Source organism: Triturus cristatus, chromosome 7 (assembly GCF_964204655.1).
Source record: "Triturus cristatus chromosome 7, aTriCri1.1, whole genome shotgun sequence".
NCBI lineage: Eukaryota > Metazoa > Chordata > Amphibia > Caudata > Salamandridae > Triturus > Triturus cristatus.
In genome coordinates this window covers 1,564,632,868-1,564,648,212 of record NC_140590.1, presented here as the reverse complement: position 1 = coordinate 1,564,648,212, position 15,345 = coordinate 1,564,632,868, and the positions used below count along the sequence as shown (strand labels likewise).

The window sequence follows — 15,345 nt, the reverse complement described above, 5'->3', positions numbered from 1 at the left end:
TCCCAAAATGGGTGCAGCTGGACATTTTGCCCGTCTTCCCTGACTTTGAGTACCCAAAATTCTGCCAAAGAACTTGAATAGAAAAAAGCCACTTCAATTATAATTATGCCCTGAGCTCTCCTCAACCAAGGCTCTATTCATTTAGGTTTTCAAACTAGCAGTACTGCTTATAAACCCTTGCTGTTTTACCAGCCTGGCAGCTGTATGTTCAAGGTTTCTGACCTTGCACGTACACATTTGGTATGCAATTATATCTTGTTTACTTTCATTTTTAGCACTCTGAGTGCCTCTGTAAATTAGGCTGTTGTCTTCCAGTTTGGAGTTTTTGGTTAATTTCTTTTGGTTCTTCAGCACACCTCTCCTCCTTGGATTTATCATAATCTAATTCTGTCTTTTCTGTCTTTAATCTGTTTTCCGGTGCTCAGTGTGTTGAAGCTTTGCTGGTTTACTGATTGTCTGGACTGCTTTGGCTTGGATCCATCAGATTGTGTCAAAATCCTAGCTGCCAAGTGGCTACATGCCAAGACATATCCAACCATACCAGACTTGTAGCCAACATTTTTATGCATGCAGATATTTTGACTCTGTACTTGCAATTCTAAAAGCCAACCCACAAGTTCCAAAGCACCACGCCAGGACAGGCCGAATGTGATGCAGCTAATATGGGTGCCTTTGGGAGCTATTCAGAAAATGAAGAGTGAGGGCCATATTCACAAGGAGCACTTTATCGCAGGCAAAGTCGTGATAAAATTACTCTCCATTCACAAGCTGGTGTTAACAGCCACAGCACCAGTTTACCCGCGATAGCAGCTGCAAAAAACATCGCCACAGAGGATCCCCGCAACTATCGCTAATGAGATGCAGAGTAGGTGTTCCCTTGCCAAAAGCTGCAACAACACCACACCTCAACATTCTCAACGACCAGCCCAATCGGCGATAAGAACACAAAACCGGCGATAAGGCACTAGGAAATCTATACCTGCTCTGACCTGGTGTTCATTCGGACAGCAGCCAGCACCACAAAAGGGAGACCAGCCCAGGGCCACATCGGAAGTGCAACAGATGCCATGGATCCACACATCATGCGGCCCGGACACCCAAGAGGGCCACAACACCCACCGACACCACCCCCGGACCACCCCTCCCTGGCACCCCCCCAAAATGCCACATCAGCTACACAAAAACATGTACAAAATATTCTGCATGATGTCGCACAATCACAACAGTTGAAATGCATGTGTTCTCACAGAAATGAGCATCACACATTCACTTTCGAAGCAACAAATAAAACTTTATTAAAATGAACACCGAAATGAAAAGAAAACACATGGCGGCTCAGTCCGTAGGTCACAGCCTGCAAGACAAAAAACATGATGAGAAGGTGTGTCCTGCGCACATCAAAGGACAGAGAGAGAGCGAAGGAGAGAGAGAGAGGAAGAGAGGGAGAGAGAGAGAGAAGAAGAGAGGGAGAGAGAGAGAGAAGAAGAGAGGGGGTGCGAGAGAGAGAAAAAGAGAGGGAGAGAGAGAGAGTGAAGAAGAGAGGGAGATAGAGAGAGAGAGAAGAAGAGAGGGAGAGAGAGTGAGAGAGAAGAAGAGAGAGAGAGAGAGAGAGAGAGAGAGAGAGAGAGAGAAGAGAGGGAGAGAGAGAGAGAAAAGAAGAGAGATAGAGAAAGAGAGAGAGAGAGAGAGAGAGCAAGAGAGAGAGCGAGAGAGCGAGAGAGAGAGAGAGAAAGAGACGCCCCTTCGCACCCAGGCCACACTGCTCACCTGCTGCCACCAGTGTGTCTCCAACCACGTGCCGCTATGTATAGCAGTACACCAGGACACACATCTGATTCAGAGCCGTCATCTGAGTCTAGAAACATGACTGGCACAGTACACACACTTGCACAAGATAACATAGCCTACCCGCCCATGCACACCCAGGCAGAGGCATCACAAAGGCACCCACCGCCCACGGAGCATGCCTGCCCATGCACACCCAGGCAGAGGTATCACAAAGGTACCCACCGCCCATGGAGCAAGACGGCACATGCACACCCAGGCCTCACTACTCACCTCCCGCCACCGGCATGTAGACTGGATATCCCACCATATGCTGCTGCCAGCCACAAGCCTGGGGCCCACGGTCATGGCACCCTCCACAACATGCAGCCACGCTCCGCAGGCCAACAGGCCTCACGTTTGGTGCTGGGTCTTGAATACTCCATGACAGAGGACATACCAGTGCACCCGGCAACATCGCAGGCTGCACACCCGCTCAGTTTTGATTTGTTCAGCATTACGTACATCAATTGTGTGTCTTTTGCTTACCCGATCAGTCCAATGGGTGCTACTAAGTCTGTGACCCGGAAGCGAGGTCACGTGGCAGTTGGCCCGCGCTGCCCGCTGGCGCTGGCCTACACTGTGGTCCAGCAAGGCACATGAAACCTGAGTTGCCCAGATCGTCGGGACGGGGCATCATTGCAGGGTGCCCACCCGCTCAGCAGCTTAAGGTGCCACTGACTCAGGGCACCCAAAGTCACTGTTCCATGGCAGGGTGCCTGTGCCTGCCGCAGTGCGCCGGGTGTGACTAACCCTGTGCAACCCCAGTCAGCGCCACGTGGTGGTCGGCCCATGCCGTACACAGGCCTGGGTTGCCACTAACCCTGTACAAGCCCAGTCAACTTCACGTGATGGTCGGCCTGTGACGTACGCAGACCTGGGTTGCCACTAACCCTGTGCAACCCCAGACAGTGCCACGTCGTGGTCGGCCCGTGCCGTACGCAGGCCTGGGTTGGTACTAACCCTGTGCACAACAAAACTCTTGTGCCCTTCATGTTTGTGAACCATGGCGTCCGTCATTCAGTCACCATGGACAGAGAAGAATGTGACGTCGTCGGCCCCCTATGTTGGCGGAGTCACATGTCCTGTGATTCCTGTGCCGGATGGGTGTGGTGTGTGTGCAAACCTGCCATCAGGGAGTGGCTGTGACATGCTGACAACTAGACCAGTGACCTGCACACCACCAGCGAGTTCGACGGGGAGCAATGAGAGCCCCCCCACTGAGTGTAAGCGGAGTGGTCTGGCCTGCCTTACGCCGGACCAGCGCAGGGCTTGCAACAATGACTCGTAGGCTCTGGGTGTGGTTCAGTCCATGTCCGGACCAGGAAGTGAGTGATGCTCGTGTCCCTGTTGTAGTGTCCACGGGACCCGGTACACAAAATGCAATGTAGCACCCTCTGACTGGCATCCCACAGGATGAGCAGCATTGACGCAAGGGAAATCACTGCCCCTACATTCATCCACACATGCATACATGACTGATGATAGACATGACACAGCAGTGCGCCAATGGGTGTTTATTGCACATCCAGTGCAGTTATGCAGCTGGAGCGGTTCAGGGCAATGCCCAGCACACTACACAATATGGGCCCGTGGAGGGCCAGCCAGAGTCCATCCGTGGATGACAAGTCCTGCTGAAGGAAAGGGTACAGTCCGCAGCCTGGTCGTCGTGCCATTGGTCATCAATCCGGCAGTGGCAGTCATGTCACTGTCCAAGGTGAGTACATCTGAGTGTATCGTGGGTCAGTGGAAGGTCATGAGGCCGTGTGCGGAACCACGCAGAAACAGGCCAGGTGGCCGTAATTAATGCTAGTGCCTGGTCCTTCTGACCACAGTCCCATCCACTTCCTCTTCCCCGGGTGTGTGCCCTGCCCCACCTGTGGGTGTTGCAGAACCGGCTGCCGCACTGTGTGCCACTGACACATCAGGGGCCTGAGTGGATCCGGCTGCCGCATTGGGTAGCACTGACACACCAGAGGGCAGGGATGTGGATTCATCAGCAACACGCCTTGTGGCGGCAATGCCATGGTGGAGGTCTGCAGGGCATGATAGATCCCAGCTACATTTCGATGATGCGCAGCGGTGGCTGCCATCCTTTCCGCCTCCATCCGCACCATGTCTTCCATGAGCCTCTGTATGTGTGCCATCTCATGGCTGGCATCACTGGAGCCACTCTGAGCGGACAGCTGTTCTTCTCTCTGTGTCATGACTCCAGCGATGTCAGTCAGGGCTTGTTGGAGACCATGGGGCAGACATAGACACCCAAGGATGGCGTCTAGTTTGGCAGCCATGATGCCGAAACCCACCAGCACCTCCTCAGCCGTCTCCATCTGGCACTCCAGCACACGGCGTGATGTTCCTGGAGGTCTTAGGGAGGGTGCCGGGGCTGTGGGTGCCTCCTGCTGGGTGGTTTGGGTGGTGTGTGGGGTCTCATCGATGTAGCTGGGCTGCCCTGAGCCTATAGATGAGTGGCGGATGAGGTCAATGATGTCTTGGATGGTTTGGGTGTCGATGCTGGTGTTATCCTCCTCGTCATCCGTGAAGAGTGGCTGGAACTGCTCTGCAGGAGGTGTTGACGGTGCCCCTGCGATGTGAAGGGGAGATGGTGTATTACAATGTGTCCACATGTGTGTAGACGCATGGTACAAGTTGACATTCAGACAGCATGGCATTGTACATTGTGACAGTCTGTAGATCTGGGCGATGACCCGGACTCATTGTGGGTGTGCACTGTGCTCTGCTTGATTGTGCATGTGTGCCCTTTTGCCCATCTCCACCCATCCCCCCAGTACCTGGTGGTCACTCACCCTGTTGCGGTTGTGTTGTGTCCTGTCGAGCAGTGTCCGGTCCCCTGACTCTGGCCACAGTCTCCACACTGATGACTGTCAACACCAGCTACTCCATGTCATCTAGCTCCAGCTGTGGGGCTGGGCCCCCACCTGCAGTCTGAATTGCTGCCTTCTGGTTGGCCGAGAGTTTCTCCTTGGTCTTCCGCTTGATGTCATTCCATCGCCTCTTGACCTCGTCCATTGTCCGCTTGTGCTCTCCGATGGCATTCACCTTGATGACGATGTCCCGCCATATTGCAGTTTTGCTGTCCAGTGACACGTTGGAGGTGACGAAGCGTTGTTGATGGTGTTCCATCACCTCCGTGACTATGATCCTGGTCGCCTGCGGACTGAACTTCGCCTTCCTCTTCTTCTTGTCCTTGCCCTTCCCTGTCCCAGTGGTCCCAGGCTGGTCGTCCAGGGTGCTTGTGGGGTTGTGTTTGTCCTCTACGCCTGCTCCGGCTGCCTCCATGGTGCTTGGGTGTAGGTCAGGTTGTGTGTGTGTGTGGTTTTCTGCTTTTATAGAGATTTTTGCCACCTGCCAGGTGTGTGTTTCAGGCCTGGCGCTGCTTATCGCTGATTTCCTCATCGCGCTTTGGCCCATCGCAGAATTTTTGATGTTGTTGTTTGTGTTTTTATCTCCATTGAGGTGGTTTTATCACAGACATTGTCCACGGTTTCAGCAGACTATCGCATGCTTCCGCCTTGTTGTGAATCCCACATTGACATGAGCTTATTTTCCCGCGATGGGCTGCGATATTGAAAGTTGCGTTACGCTGCTCTTGCAGTAGCTATCCCACGTTCTTGTGAATATACCCCTTAGAGTTACATGTGCGAGCAGCATTTGATGCACTGAGATGCCTTGAGATATCTTGCATGTATCACTGGCCCAGCATACCTCAATAACCACACCTACTTTCTGAAACCTTCCAGACACCTTTGCTTGTCTAGACTTCTACTTGCACACATCCCACGCATTAGGAAAACCAGATCCAGCAGTCAAGCCTTCTCTTACATCACTCCTAAAGAATGGAACAATCCACCACTACACATAGGAGCCTCTTTCTCACTTTCTGAAGTCTTCAAGGGGCAGAAATCCTGGATTTTTGAGTAGTCCCACTGGGCCCAAGGTTTGGTTAGGCTCACTCCAGCTCAGCACCAGGGTACCCTTTGGGCTGACGGTGTGCTCTACAGATCTCCATTACACAGTCTGCATTTTTGCATTTTCTGTGACAAAGAAAGTTATAGTATACTTTTAGCTTATACAACTCCACTTCGAAGAGAAAACTAACAGGAGAATTGAAGAAAATACAAATAAAATGCAGTGAAACACAAAAAACATCCAATGCAAAGCACCAGACAATACTTCTAAATGAGACACTCAGAAGTGCTGCTAGATTAGTGTGGGTATTATGAGTGACTATGTGTGTGCTTGAGAATGTTTTTTTTTTTATTTTGTTTTTTTGAGAGTTCATAGACTTGAAGACATACAATAATATCATGTATAAATACATATTTCAAGATATTAATAGAAAACATAAATTAATTTAAATCTACAGTGCAAAGTATTACAGGATTATAAATATACATTTCAGGATACTCAATAATGCAATCACAATACTCCTATAATGCAGAAAAGGATCCTAAGTATTAAAGTGCAAAGTGCTAAATCAGGATACATACCTAAATATGTGCCCTATCTTCTTGTACCTATATGTATGTTCTCTCCTTTTATACCCTCTACAGGATATTATCCTGTATTTCAAACGCACTCCAATATTTCTCATACTTTCTTACTGCCCCTGATCTTATTGCATATCTCTTTTCCAATTCTTGTATTCTGGACAGTTTTGCCCTCCATGTATTAAAGGCAGGTACCTTCTCTGTTCTCCATAATTGCAAAATTAGAGATCTAGCTATTAAAGCTGCAATAAAAAAACCCTCCTCATGTACAGAGGTAACAGGAGAGCAGCCCAAAACGGCAGTGGATTTATCAAGTGAAATGAGGGGATCAATTATAAATTTCAGATATTTCTCGATCTCCTCCCAAAAGTTCTGGATTTTTGAGCACTCCCATATGATATGCGTCCAGGTTCCTTTCTCTGCACAACGAAAACATTTGTCTTCTATTTGCGGGTATATTTTATGAAGGAAAGAGGGTGTTCTATATAGCAACCATGTTGTGTAATATTGCATTAGTTTAAAGTTTGCCCCTCTAAATATAACCGCATTAGATTTGTTAAGCCTATTCCAGGTAGGTTTAAGAATCTGTATATCTTCCCTTTTCTTCCATCTATCCCTAACTTTTTCATATAGTGAGAGAGATTTGTTATTGTTGAAGATCTTAATCCAATTACTAATTTTCCGTTGTGTAGGAGAATTAAGGGCTTCACTAATAGTAGTTTTATGACGCATATTTTCCATATCTAGTTTTTCAAATATGAGTTTCAATCTGATAAAAGACCATTTTAGGATTGTGGTTGAATGTTGGAGCCCCATTTCAATCTCCTCCCAGGTTTTCCAACAGTTCGCCTTAATGAAATCCTGGATTTGGCCATACCCATTTCCTTCCCACAACCTTAATATATTGTTCTCTAACAACCCTATTTCCCCCATATTTATATTTGAGGGCCTAGTTGAGATATTGATTCTAGGAATATGGTAGTGTGCTAAAAGCTGAGTTTTTTGTTTAAATAGCCATTGTAAGGTTTTATATCGTACTTTTTTAGGGTACTTAGTCACTCTTGTGGGGTCAATTATATTACACTCCCTTAGGATCCTTTTCATAAAAAAGTTATCTACCTCTTGAGGATCTAAAAAGAAAAATCTAAAACTATGATGTGCAAATGTCGCATAGTAATAATTTCTAATATTTGGAAGGGATAGTCCTCCGTCGGCAATAGGATAATTTAAAGTGCTAAGTGCTAATCTTGGTGCTTTAATTGTCCATAGAAAAGAGGAAAACATGCTGTGTATTTCTTTAAAAAAAGAGGCCTGTATTGCACAAGGAGCTGCACTAAAGAGAAAATTAAAAAGCGGGAGAATTGACATTCTAATTAACGCAACTCGTCCTATTATTGATAACGGCAACTGATTCCATTGTTTTAACTGAGAGTGAACTTTTTTCGACAAAGAGATATAATTTAGGGAAAAAAGATCCTCTACTCTATCAGTTACGTGAATCCCTAAATACCTTTTCGGACGGGTGTTATATGTCTGTCTAAATTCTAATAAAAGGGAATTCACTCCGCAATTGCATAATATAATTTCTGTTTTTGACTTATTGATTTTATACCCTCCTATTTTTTCAAAATCTGCAAATATTCTCATAATTTCTGTCTGATTATCTATCTTTGGGTTCAGGAAGAGAGCAATGTCATCAGCATATAATTTTATGTTTGTCATTCCTTGGACCGGAGCCATGTGAGCTTTTTTTCCCTAATTGTAATTGCTAATGGTTCTATAAATAGAGCAAATAAGATCGGGGAAAGGGGACAACCTTGCCTGGTGCCTCTATTTATTTGGCATGTCCCTATATTATCCGAGTTAATTAAGATTTGGGCCTGTGAATTTATATAAAGTTGTTTCAATAAGAAGATAAACTCATTTGGAAAGCCGAAGTTTTCTCAAATTGTAAAAAGACAGTTCCATGAAACAAGATCAAATGCTTTTTCGGTGTCTAAAAACCAAATCTGTGCCGTAATCTTATTAATATTAAAAAATCAAGTGCCTCTAATAAAAAATTTGTATTAGTATAAAGCTGTCTCCCCGCTACAAAACCACACTGATCTGTCCCAATAAGAGGTCCCACCATCTTATTTAACCTGTTGGCCAAGAGTTTAGTAAACATCTTGTAGTCAGTGTTTAAAAGGCTTATTGGCCTATAAGAATTCACATTTTCACTGTCTTTACCTTTTTTTAAAATACTGACCACTACTGCCATACGGAAAGATGCGGGTGGGTCACCCCCTTGTAATATACAATTTGCAAGCCTTAAAAATTCGGGTCAGAGTACAGTAGAAAATGTTTTAAAAAATTCTGCGGGAATGCCATCCTCTCCGTTAGCTTTACAATTAGGCAAAGAGCTGATAGCCGCATCTAATTCTTCCTTCGTGAATTCGGCTAGCAACAGCTCTTTAAAATTATTTTCCAGAGTTGGAATTGGCAATTCCTGCAGAAATTCGTTAATTTTTTCTGAGGAGACCTGGTGAGATGTCTGATAGATATCTTTATAATGTTTAAAAAATACCTCACCTATTAATGGCGTCGGTTTTACTCGAGTTTTGGTTACTTTGTCCTGAATGCATTCGACTCTGTTTCGGACTTGCTTTTCCTTTGCTTGCCAAGCTAGCAATCTTCCTGTATCCTCGCTATCTTCATAGCTTGTCTGAAGATATAATCTACTTGCCCTATCCCCTAGATCATAATAAAATTCCCTCATTCTTGTTTTTGCGTTGAGTACTTCTTGTCTATTATTCTGAGTCCTATTTCTAAAATATTCTTGACTTGCTTGGGCCAATCTATTTTCTATTGCCATTCTCTCCTCCTTCTTAGATCTTAGATGTCTTGAGGTGGTAATGCCTCTCAGTGTAGCCTTAAAAGCATCCCATATAATATTAATTTGGGCAGAATCCTTATTTATTAAAAAAAGGAACCAATCTCTTTCCCTAAATCTGCACACCACTGCTTATCTGCTAAATTCAGTTTATTAAAATACCACCTTCTTGTTGGTTGGTCATCTTTCTTCCCTAGAAGGGTTTCCATCTTAATGAGGGCATGATCTGAAAAGGGATTCATTATATGTTCGTATTTACCAACTTCTAAATTGTGGGAGGTTAGAAAAAAATCCAGCCTTGATGACGAATCATATTTCGCCGAATAGCAAGAATACTCATGTTTGGTCTGGTTGTTAAGCTGCCAATTATCTAAAATATCTAAATCCGCCCTACAATTTAGCAGTGCAGTGCATACTTGTGGTTTATTTTGCCTTCGATCTTTTTTTGTAGAATCAACCGCTGGATTTTGCAGGAAATTAAAATCCCCTCCCCATATAATCTGACCAGGTATACCTGAAAGTGCTTGTTTTAACTGCAAAATGGGGAGCGGGTCGTTCATGACTGGTGCGTAAATTGTAGCAAATATCACGCTTGTGTAATTTATTTTCCCATGCAAATATTTCCATCTCACCCTCGTATCTGAGTGAGATGCTTCAACAGGAAATTAGACATATTTGCCTATATAAATGCCCACACCCCTCTGAGCTGTCCCCGACACTGCAGAGCAACAAAAACCCACCCAGTTTTTAAAAATGTTGATAGCATCTTTTAAAGTGCGAAAATGTGTCTCTTGTAAAAAGTGCATATGGCCATGTCTGAACTGGGGTGGCGTAGTGGGCAAAAGAACGATGGATTTAACCCAGATCTCTTGACTGGGGAAGAATGTATGCATTGTCAGCATTCCGTCCATCATTTGTTTGTTGTAACGCTTTTCGCCCTAAGTGGGATGGGTATTCCCAGACGTGGGACCCGTGCTCACTACGCCACTGGAGTCAAGCTATCCTGGCTGATGACGGCTGATAGCCAGAAACCGGTCCTAGGATGCTTGATTCCGGTCCAGGGAAGACATGGCTTGGCAGTTCGGGCTGGACTGTTCCCATGAGGCACAGGGTCAAGACTGATTTGCATATGGCCATGTCTAAACTGGGGTGGTGTAGTGGGCAAAAGAACGATGGATTTAACCCAGATCTCTTGACTGGGGGAGAATGTATGCATTGTCAGCATTCCGTCCATCATTTGTTTGTTGTAACGCTTTTCGCCCTAAGTGGGATGGGTATTCCCAGACGTGGGACCCGTGCTCACTACGCCACTGGAGTCAAGCTATCCTGGCTGATGACGGCTGATAGCCAGAAACCGGTCCTAGGATGCTTGATTCCGGTCCAGGGAAGACATGGCTTGGCAGTTCGGGCTGGACTGTTCCCATGAGGCACAGGGTCAAGACTGATTTGCATATGGCCATGTCTAAACTGGGGTGGTGTAGTGGGCAAAAGAACGATGGATTTAACCCAGATCTCTTGACTGGGGGAGAATGTATGCATTGTCAGCATTCCGTCCATCATTTGTTTGTTGTAACGCTTTTCGCCCTAAGTGGATGGGTATTCCCAGACGTGGGACCCGTGCTCACTACGCCACTGGAGTCAAGCTATCCTGGCTGATGACGGCTGATAGCCAGAAACCGGTCCTAGGATGCTTGATTCCGGTCCAGGGAAGACATGGCTTGGCAGTTCGGGCTGGACTGTTCCCATGAGGCACAGGGTCAAGACTGATTTGCATATGGCCATGTCTAAACTGGGGTGGTGTAGTGGGCAAAAGAACGATGGATTTAACCCAGATCTCTTGACTGGGGGAGAATGTATGCATTGTCAGCATTCCGTCCATCATTTGTTTGTTGTATCTCTTGTAAAAAGATCACATCCGGATGGTGACCTTTTAGCCAGCTTTCTATTGCACAAGTTTTACGCCTGTTGTTTAAACCATTAACATTCAGAGACAAAATTGAATTTTTTTTCCTAATCATACTGCAATTAAAAACGAAAAAATATAACCTATTTTATCCATCCAAGTAATCTCGTCTAAAGTGCAATTTGTGCTATATATGCAAAATGCGTTCCTAAGGTGCAACTTGTGCAAATGTGCAAAAATGCATAAATAAACAGATGACCGCTTAAATTGTTAAATATCCTCTCCCAATAAACAATAGCGGACTAGGTTATACACTAAACTACAGGCCATTAAGTTGTGTATACCTCGAAAGTCTGCCATACCTAATCTAACAATTGTGCAAATCATGCAATAGAGTGCAAATCACGCATTTAGAACAGCATATTACAGTACGGCAGTTTGTATCAATTGTGCCAAAAGCCATTAAAGAGCAATCAGAGACCATTAGATCAATCAACGCTATCAAAGCAATATACTACAGTACAGATTGTGTCAATTATGCTAGATGAACATTTAAATAGTAAAGTGCAATATTTGATGTGCAATATATGCAATATGTGCAATATAGCTACATAAGACAGTATCTTTCCTTAGCAGCAATATGTATCCTTTTCCTTAACTTATTCAAAAAAAAGAAAAATATTTCTGTCTACGAACTCTCTTTTTTTAACTGCTTCACCCACACCACCCCCTACCCTACCCACCCTGAAAGAAGAAGGACCCCTACTTGTCCCACTGTCCCTTCCTCTTCCTCTCGTTTTCTATTGGATGCCATCTTGATGCATCCTGTTGCGTCCCCTGATTTACCTCATATCCGCCCCTGCTTTGTTTTGTTTTTTTGCCTTTCAGCTCAGTCTTAAAGCCTTATAACCACCGAGTCTCTTTTCCTTATAAAACAGTGAGAGCATCCAAAAGATTTTAAGCTTCCAGTACCTCTGTGAAAATAAAAAAAATTCCTTTGGCTATTACTTTTAATTTAGATTGCTGCACAATCATTGCCTGTGCTCCTTTAGCTTTAAAAAAAAATCAATCATTTTGACAAAATCCTTGCATCTATGTGCAGAGGCTGCTGACATGTCAGAAAAGATTTTAAAGTTTTTGATTTCATCGGTGGTAAATGATCTCCTTGATATTGCCACTTTTAAGATTTGCTCTTTAATTCTATAATCAGAAAAGTTTATTAGGATGGTCCGTGGGTATTTAGAATTCACGGGTTTGTGTGCAGGTACCCTGTGGGCTCTCGTAATTGTGAGATCTCCTTGTAATTTAGGTATTACTTTTTTCAGCAGAGATTCAGTCCATTTCACCATTTCCGTATTTTCCAAACCCTCCGATATTCCCACAAGGCGCAGATTGGATCTCCTGTTAGAATTCTCTAAATCTTGCAACTTCGACTCCATCTGACTCTTATTCTTATTCAGCGCCTGGAGATCTTTTTGCATGGTGGTAATATTATCTTCCAAGACTGAGACACGAACCTCCACCTCAGTGACCCTTCCTGGTAGATTGCCTAGTCTTTCCTCCATCTTTGTTAACCTATTATGCAGCTGTGATATTTCAAATGCTTGCGAGGTCCTCAAGTCTCGTAATTCCTGCAAAATCGTCACAAGCATTTCTTGTATTGAGGTGTCTTGCTCAGATCTTTTATTACCCAGTGTTTCACTGACTCTTGAGGTGAAGAGTGTCTCCTTTTCTTTTTCCTTTTCTGACTCTAACTCTAATTCCGACGTAGCATCCAAATCGTCGAAAAGTGTCCCTTTCCCGACTTCCTTCTGGGATCTCTCTTGCAATGTCTGCAGGTGTGTTTGAGCTACCTTGATCAATGGCTGACTGGTCATAGATGATTTCCTATATGTAGCCATACTTGCTTCTTCAGGGTCAGGCTCTGGCCCTGGGTGCAATTTCAGTATGGGCTGTGGGTTGGGGGCTCGGGCATGGGCATTGACATGGGCCTGGGCAGGGGTGGGTAGTATTTTCTGTCCATGTACAGTCTGTAGGCATTTTTCACTCTCCGCCCGTTGCTCCTCCTGGCTCTGTTGCGGTGTACTGGTAGGTTTTCCCCGTGTCACAAGGGGCTTGCCGAATAGAGGATACTGTTTCGCATTTGCCAAGCTGTCATTCTCTCTGCTGAGTACACCCCCTACTCCCTCTCCATCTCCCTCCCCTCCTCCTTCTTCCCCCACAGCCAACATACTTAAATCAGCCGAACGTTCAGATAGAGTCTCTTCTTCCTCATCCTCTTCCTGCAGGGTCTTGTAAAAATCATTCTGACTAAGCTGTTTATTTTTCTCAGTTAGTGCCAACACTTTAGCTTTTAAGTCCATTCTTTGCTGGGCATTTCTTTTCCCTCTCCTTGTACTTTTAGACGCTTAGACTGGTGTTGATGGTGATGATTGACCAGATTTTAAAAAATCCTTTCCTGTCCCAGCTTTAGGCTGTTGATTACGCAATTTTGCCGCTGCTACCGACAACACCCCCCCTTCTTTTAGTCTTCTTTAGTCTTCCTTAGTCCTCCTCCCTCCAAAGTAGAGAGCACAAAGCGTAGGGCACTGTTCAAAAACTGAAAGCTAAATAAGACAGCCCTTGAAAAATCTTTAGAGGCCTCTACGTGCGTTATATTATGAGGATTTTGCAGACCTACAGTGCCCCTAAAACCTCATAAAGTTTTGCTTCATGTGTATTGAAGATACGTGTAATAATATAATATCCTCTGTCAGAGTCCAGGAAAGACCATTTCAAGAGTTCCTACAGGAGGGGGGGGGGTTAATACCATTTGTAGTAATATAGTAATGCTCTTTACCTCACCATACACCTTATCGGCACTCTGCAGCACAAGGCATCCACGCTGATCCAGGCAGTTCCCAGTCGAATCCAAAAGGGTTTCAGCGTCTCATAGCTGCCCATTTCCGTCCGTTTCCACCATCGACGCCTTCACGAGAGCAGAGATGAACGTGAACGGGAGAAGAGCTTTGTTGATGGCAGAAAACCGCCGACAAACCGCAGCGGAGGAAATCAATGGGTAAATAGGTGGGTGAATCGGTAAGCAGACGGGCGGGCAGGCGGTTGAAAAACGGGTGAAAAACGAAGAGCAGACGCTGCGTTTTCTCCCTCCAGGACGCGCTCAGATGCGGAGACAACAGCGGCCGTCAATCGGCGATTCTCTCCATGGGCGGAGCACCAGCAAACCAGGGGACGCTACGGCAACGTGCGTGGGTCACGTTCGCCGCATCTCCCTCCTCCATGTGTGCTTGAGAATGTGAGTTCAGGAGGGAGTCGCCATATATGAGAATTCTGCAAAATAAATCAAACTTAGGTCCGTGTGTAAGTATAAAGAGTATTATAAGTGGCAGGACTAAGAGCTCAAAAGAATTCTACGACAATAGTGCAACCATTATTAATTGTACTCACACTTATGAGGCTGCTTGTGTTTTTACATAGTGAATAGTCAATTCCCTATCAGTCATTAGCTTCCCTACAGATACTAATCATGAGTGTCAATTTGTGAGGCCTAATACAATTAGTGGTGGACTAAATTTGTGGACTTTGCATAAATTCCAAACAATTAGGCAAAATCATGGAAATGCAAAAATTAAATTTAGTGTTATTTTATAGCATGAAATGTGTCCCTGCTTCCATAATGGGCAAAAGAATGCATTTTGCACAAAACAAATAGTGCAAAAAACAGAGGGGCTATGAACAATGGCTGCTTGTATTCTGGTTGTGTGCATTGTTCCCTGGCTTCTGTGCTGAAACGTCGCTTCTTGATGTGTCATAATAGCACCATTTCAGGTATTTAATGTAACAAACATACCATGATATTCATAAAATTATATGGCATTGCTCTGCAGAATGGAAACATTGCATGGACCTAGCTCTCCCATTTCATGAGACAGATGTCCAGCCTAAGTATGTTTTCAGCCCACAGCAGTTAACATGCTGGGACTAATGGAAGCACTCTTGGTAAATTTAAATGTACATACTGGGGTTTGAAAGCTGAAAATATATGGCTACTAGAAAGGCACCATCATGTTGAAAAATAATTATATAAGTATTAGACAGGCAGACAGTGCTTAATTTAAGCCGGGGGTTGAAGATGGGACCCATTGTCGCTCATTAGGTCTCGCCTAGGCAGCGCTTGCGCTGTCTCGTTGAGACATGCAGTATACACTATAGTGTGTATAAGCTCCACCCACCAT

At 45.1% G+C, this 15,345-nt stretch overlaps 1 long non-coding RNA gene across 1 annotated transcript; it reads right to left on the bottom strand.

Moving 5' to 3' along the window:
• Positions 1 to 1,307: 1,307 nt before the first annotated feature.
• Positions 1,308 to 14,362, bottom strand: LOC146812386 (uncharacterized). Its single transcript, XR_014966842.1, has 3 exons — positions 13,950 to 14,362; positions 5,723 to 5,879; positions 1,308 to 1,354 (listed from the first exon to the last, which is right to left on the bottom strand). It is a non-coding gene; the product is annotated as an uncharacterized LOC146812386 (long non-coding RNA).
• Between the last annotated feature and the right edge of the window lie 983 nt (positions 14,363 to 15,345).